General features: G+C 33.9%; 1 protein-coding gene across 1 annotated transcript in view; it reads left to right on the top strand.

Moving 5' to 3' along the window:
• Nucleotides 1–125: 125 nt before the first annotated feature.
• FASN1 (Fatty acid synthase 1) overlaps nt 126–6,832 on the top strand; it is a 29,529-nt gene continuing 22,822 nt past the window's right edge. The window contains exon 1 of the mRNA XM_023156620.2: nt 126–283. The gene's annotated coding sequence lies outside the window, so the exon portion shown is untranslated. The remainder of the gene's footprint in view (nt 284–6,832) is intronic.

The following is a 6,832-nucleotide window of genomic DNA, read 5'->3' as shown; positions in this document are numbered from 1 at the left end:
CTGGCGGGCGTCTATCGACCGTCCGAGAAAATTTCAGCGGCATTCGTGAACCACGAGTGTTTCACGGGGCCACCCCATTGGCTGCGTCGCATGGTCTGACATGGGACCACATCCCGTAGCAGATAAATTGCAAGCGCGCTTACAGGCCGGTCAGTGTAACGTGAATTGTTCGTGTGCGAAAATTATTTATTTATTTATTTGGATATACCGGCGCTGCAAAATTCGACATTGTGTGATATTAGGTTGATAGAGCTGAGAGAACGGATATCGTTTTGTAGGATTGGTGAGTTATGATAACCAGGTTTTTTAGGTGGAATATTTAGCTTACAGTTGCTGAAAGATTTTTAATTACGTCAGCTTATGATTCACTGTCTTTTCTGAAGAATAAACCGTTCTATTTGAGTTATCTTGATAAATGCCTAACAAATGAATTGATAGTTCTTTCATTGATTATTTGGGTAATTGTCAAAATACCTACCTACTTGGAATAATCTTGTTTAGAAATGGAATTTAACAAACTCTGATCAACGTTCTTAGGAAGTACCTGAAGTCAATTTTTGTAACTTTTTATTATAGAACGGTAAAAAAACAGCTGAAGAATATTCTTGCATTGCCACAATGTTGAACAAGAATGGTAAATGTGTGAAATTTAACATTATTATCATGGTTTTCTCAATATACCTACTCAATATGAATACTTCTGAATAAAAGTTTTATTTACATAGAAACCCAGCTGAAGGAATAGAATGTACGTACTTTACAAATGAAAAGAGATTATAATAAAATAATCAATTATCGTTTATGATCAATAAAATGAAGTCAATTAATTCGTTTTTATTTTTTCTTTGAAATATTTGAGGTATCTCATTGCAGGCTTATTCACATATTCAATTTAAGTCTTTGAAACGGGAATCACATTGAGAAATGAATTATAGGCAATAATTCACAAAATGAAGAGATTCAAATTAAACATTTAATGAAGAAACATTGTTATTTGTGTATACAAACAACGAGATGAATAACGACGAAATTGACAGAATTTACTTATTTTTCTCTAAAATTATTCACGGCGAGCGTATAATTATAATCATTAATATTCAATAAAAAGAACTGAAAATATTTTTTAAAAGTAGCTTGTTCTTGATGAATATTTGAGAGCTGTAGCACAATTTTTTTGTTGAAAATTTTAATTATATTGAGATGAAAGGCTCAATTCATATTTGAACAAATTTTATGGCGTCTGGAAACATTGGTTTCCAGTGATAAGAGTGAGGAAAATCGAAAATTCTACTCAACCTAGTTTCCAAGAGAATTTCAATAAAACAGACAATAGTTTTCAAATCGATTTTATAAAGAATGCGTTAAATTGCAATATACTAATTGCTTTCACTTGAAGATGCTTTTACTTATATCCCGAAAAGTTTTTCATCTGTGACATTTCCCTTTTCACTTTTCTTGAAAAACTTGCTAAGTTCTTAATAACTTGTTTCTGCCTTCGAATGTAAACACTGTTTGCAAAAATGTTATTTAAATCTTTAAATTGAGTTGGTTGAAGGTGCCATTATAGTCAGTCCAGAAATGAGGGAAACTACAGCAATATATCTATTTAGATATTAGTAACATAATACTACGTTGAAATCATTTACTCTCAACGAATTGGATAATGAATATACAAAATTTATTCTTGAAAAATCTCTATCATAACAAACGAAATAATAGCAGGGGAGCCCACGATGCAAAATGGGGATTTACTCGAGCGTCATTGAGACATATTAGGTTGCAAAGCTTAGATGATAAGAAGAAAAAAATGTTATATAATATATACCTTTTCATCGGTGGGGAAGCGGCTATAGATTTTTGAATATGTAAAAAATACTGTTGCATGGACATACCCGAGCGCGACAAATACTCATAGCATCAATGTCCTACGTATTTTTAATAATGTTGGTATGTTAATCTAATCGTTTGCATGATGTGGGTGGTTGGACGTAAGGGTTAAAAGTGGAAAAAAATTAATCGAACGCGTCAGATTTTCTAAGGGGGTGTTAAGTGCAACAAAAAAAAGCTCTCATTCAATAATCTGACGATTTCGATCTGACGCAAACTCGCGGCCATTATTATAATGTGCAAAAAAAATTCGTCATTTTGAAATACTCAAGCGCGTCAAGTATTATAGTTGAAGGGAATTGAAAAAAACATTGTTTGTTTTTGAAAGCGTGATGAATTATGCCGTCCACAGACACACTGCACCCATCAATCAATCAATAGGACTTGGCTTTTTCTATAGGAAGAAAATATTACATCATTTTCTGTTGGGGGTTTTAAGGCCATGGTAAAGGGGTTAAGTCTTAGTCTTAGTCTCAGTGATATTCTTCAATTTACTTCGAAAGCTTGTTGAATAAAAAGCTATACAACATGAAAGCCAGTTGTTTGTTGTTCTTGTCTATATATAGTTATTTGTTCTAAGAATTTGTTTCGCAATGCCACTATTCTTCTGCTTTCCATAACTGCTTGTTATTTGTTTATTATTTTAAATGTAAATCATAGTTTCTTTATCCAATTCTGAAGAGTTTTGTCACAGCAGCTCACGTTATGGCCGGAAGAATTCAATTTATTTCTTATGATTTCCGTTGTAGAAATCTCATTGCTTTTGTAACAGTCGTATATTATTTTTTCAATGATTTTATTAGATAAACATCTAAAGGTTTTGGTAATCTCGTATCACATCGAGTCTTGCGTTCATAAGGTTTGTTTGTCGGTCAAATCTGATGTTGCTTGTAATAGTTTGTTTCCCTCGAAACCAAACTTGAGTTGTAGATTCTTACATACATTGAAAGTTTTTCAATATTCAAATGCATCTGAATCGTATTCACTGTTTTTTTTTTCGCATTGGTCATCATCGCTGTTGGAATCATTATACTGGAAAAAGTCAGTGGTCTGTGTTGTTATCACACTCGTTATTACTATTAATACTTGTCCAAGGACGGCACATTTTAAACAGATAACAGAATTAAGTAATTATAACTTCACCAATATTGAATTTCAACACTCAAATCGCGATCAGTTCCAGAACTGAACACGGCGGCGGTAACCATCCCTGCATCCTCGCATTCTATTCGTCACAGTAACATGACTTCAAATTTAATTTTATGACTCTTCAGCCAATCATAAAACTCGGTTAGTAAAAATTATCCTATACGAACCGCCAATTCTTCAGACCACATGGACTAGTTCGCAGCGGCATTATTTCTCTGTATTGTTTTTTTGGTCTTTGAGATGCCGATAGCTTTAAGTATTCACAATAAAGGTTACCTCGATTATATAATTGAAGTGATTCATATTATATTTTCCCATACTTCTTATCAATAGCCAAAAGCATTATTGAAAACCAAAACGATAAATGGTTAATCATATGTTCAAGGTTGGGATGGTTACGTAATATGGGAAATGTAAAAATATGTATCTTGAAACTGAAAGTTGAGCATTTTGATAGAAGGTATTCATGCAGAGAGTTTGCCAGTGGCGTAGCTAATGGTCCCAGGGCCCGCGGGGATGAGACTATTGACCAGTTCACCCTTAGTAGTATTTAGAATCCAGATTCGGAAATTCTTGATTGTGCCATTGAAAAAAATAGTGGAATTGCGTAACAAATACTTAGAACAAATAACTAAATATAGACAAGTACAACGGCAAATTTTCTATTTGGACGAATCTTGGTAAGACACTTACGACACAGTTACGAAAGGGTGGACTGATGGTTCGAGGATGTGTACGCCTAACATGCCTGTAAATTATGGATCACGACTAATCATTGTGCATTGCGGAGGAAGTAAAGGATGGGTTCCAGTATCGACATTAAAAAATACAAAACAATGATTCTGAGATATATTAGAAAATAACGGGAATAGTCGTTTTTTGAAAAAAAAACTTTTCATCTACATTATTGTTGTTGACCTGTTGTCGCCTTTAAAATAATCCCCATTAGATATTATGCACTTTGGCCAGCGCTTCTTCCAATCCACGAAACACTTCTAAAACTCTATGTGTGGGATAGCCTTTAGCTCATTCAGCGCAGCACTTTGCATGTCATCTTTGCTTTTCTCTTTGAGGTTCTCTTTATATTTGGAAATAGGAAAAGGTCACACGGTGTCATGTCTGGCGAATATGGAGGCTGGGCATCGTTACAGTATTGACCAAAATTTCGCGAACGAGTAATGAAGTATGAGCAGGTACCTTAGGGGGGGGGCAAGTATCATTAATTGTTCCTCCACAAATCCGGGCGTTTTTTTTTTTTCGAATTGCTTCACTTTTTCCACGTTTTCATCGGTTATTGATGTGCTAGGACGTCCAGAGCAGTCGTTATCTTCAACGTATTCACTAGCATCACTTATCCCACTCGTAAACTTTGGTTTGTTTCATATCAGTCTTACCATAAGTCTTCGTTAACAGTTAAGAATTCACACTTTATTTTATTTTTGACGGAAAATTTGATACACAAGTTCTCTGATTCCTTTGTTTTAACGAATGAAAATCGCCTAGCTCTTGAGAACACGTCTAATTTCAGCTCCTGCCAGAGCAGAAAATTGTATCATAGTTCAGGGGCATGTACGAGTATACAAACATAATGAAAACATTTTTAACAATCAAACCAGACAAACATTGAACACCTGGATGGCAAGAAGATTTATGGACTTCTTGCAAAATCTTCCAAGACAGATCAAAAACACTGTCTTTTGTCACTTTTTCTCGGCGCAAAAAACCCGTCGCAAGTTAAAGGTACTTTGATCAAATGAATGATCAATTTTTATAATTAATTGGCAGTGGGGTCTATTATGCGAATGTAAAACGTTACACGCTAAGGTGAAGGTTTCACACAAACGTGATGTTTTCTACAAATAAACTCCCACTTAATGTCTGCAAATTTTTGGAAACGCTCGGCGTATTACGTCGACCACCATCGATAAGTAGACGTACCCTAATGTCCACAGTTGTGCGGATATCTATTACCAGAAGAGAAACTTCATTGTAATTACTTGCTTTTACCTAAATAGAAAAAACATCAGAACAGTTGATGTTGTCTTTGGATGTATATTGTTTTATAAAGTTTATGTCAATATTTAGAGGTCTGGATAATAACAACGGAAATATTCACCTTCATTTCTTTATTTCAATATCTTACAAAACAGTAACAAAACAAATAGTAATAAAACGACCTTCACTGAACTACCAAACATTGTCATAATATGTTATAACCTGATGCTATAGATACATTTTAAAAAAACGATTCAATTCTGAACGAACTCAAAAACGAAATGGTTATTTTTGCCACGCGAAGTATTAAAAACAAGGTTGAAGTCGAGTTGGACGGTTAGTCTATAAATCAAAGAAATGTTGTAAAATTCTTGGGAATGGACAAATGAACTTAGAGCCCATAAATTGACTCAACTTGTAGCAGAATTGTCAAGCAGTTTTTCCTGAAAAATTAAGAGATTTTGTATCACTCGATCTTCTGAGAATATAACACTTTGCACACATTGCTTCATTTTTAAACTATTCCATGATTTGAGGAACGTCTAGAGCCATCTCTTCCAGTGACGTCACCAAAATACGAAAGTCAAAACTTAAATCAATTTCACATGGTGTGAATTCGATGTATTGAAACTCCTGGCTCCAAGGCAAACTATTCTTCTTACGTCGAATTCCCACTACGTCGAATTTCCGCCATGTGAAATTAATTCAGATTTTCACAATTTTCTTATTTTGGTGAAAAGGGTGGCTTTCGACGTAGCGATACGCATCCATAATATGCTGGGGTAATTGTTCTAGAATAAACGATGTTTTGGTTGTGCGGAAAAGATCAAGTATAACAGACACATGTTGAGTTATAATATTATTTTGGAATCCTAACCGTATGTATTTACGTCACTAATATCGAGTTCAATTTTTCAGGTTTCAGTTACGTCTGCGATTAAGCCAAGATTTATTTTATTTGGAATCATTTAAATTATATTCAAAACAGTCGAAAGCTTTCGACAAAATCCATAAAATTGGCTATATTATTACTGTAGTGAACAGTATGCATTTTTCTATTACCAAGACAGGTTCATTGGAGTCATTTACTTTTGCAAACTGGTTTTTGCAATATTGTAAACATGTATCTTTCGTCATCTGGCCTGATGGGATTTTGTTGTTAAGAGTGGAATTAATGATCTGGCAGTTTCAATAACGTAGGATTCAAATACTTGGATTAAATAACTAATTGTTTCGGTACTGAGTTAAAATCCAATGAATCCGATGAAGATTAAGAAAAAAGAATTGAAACTTTTTATGTTTTTTACCACTTTTATTCGTATAACTAACGTTACTGCTGTTTCGTCCTATGAGGACATTTTAAACTTATACATAAAGTTTGAAAATGTCCTTATAGGACGAAACTGCAGTAACGTCAGTTACAAATAAAATTGGTAAAAAACATAGAAAGTTTCAATTCTCTTTTGTTCATATGATTTCCTACCACGTAGTAACGGCTACTAACAAATTATAAATATTTTGAGCCACACCACCACTTGGGAAAATAAATAACAAACGCTGCCGAAATAATTCTAAAAGTGTCACATTCAAATTCCGTTTTCATTTACATAACCTCAATTAGCTGACTACTACTGGACTATAATTCCAAAATAGAAGACACAAAATTCTGAGAAATGACGTTTTTGCCTCAATCTGTCTCTTGCAGTGGCATACGGAAATTATATTAAACAGATGAGGAAAAATTATGATGAAATACATAGAATCACAACCTTGACAACAATGTTTTGGTTTTAGTGCAATA

The sequence above is a fragment of the Leptinotarsa decemlineata genome, unplaced genomic scaffold, assembly GCF_025532065.1.
Source record: "Leptinotarsa decemlineata unplaced genomic scaffold, Ldec_3_MD MMD2_tig00002082_RagTag_RagTag, whole genome shotgun sequence".
Taxonomy (NCBI): Eukaryota; Metazoa; Arthropoda; class Insecta; order Coleoptera; family Chrysomelidae; genus Leptinotarsa; species Leptinotarsa decemlineata.
This window is presented reverse-complemented; position numbering and strand designations above follow the sequence as displayed.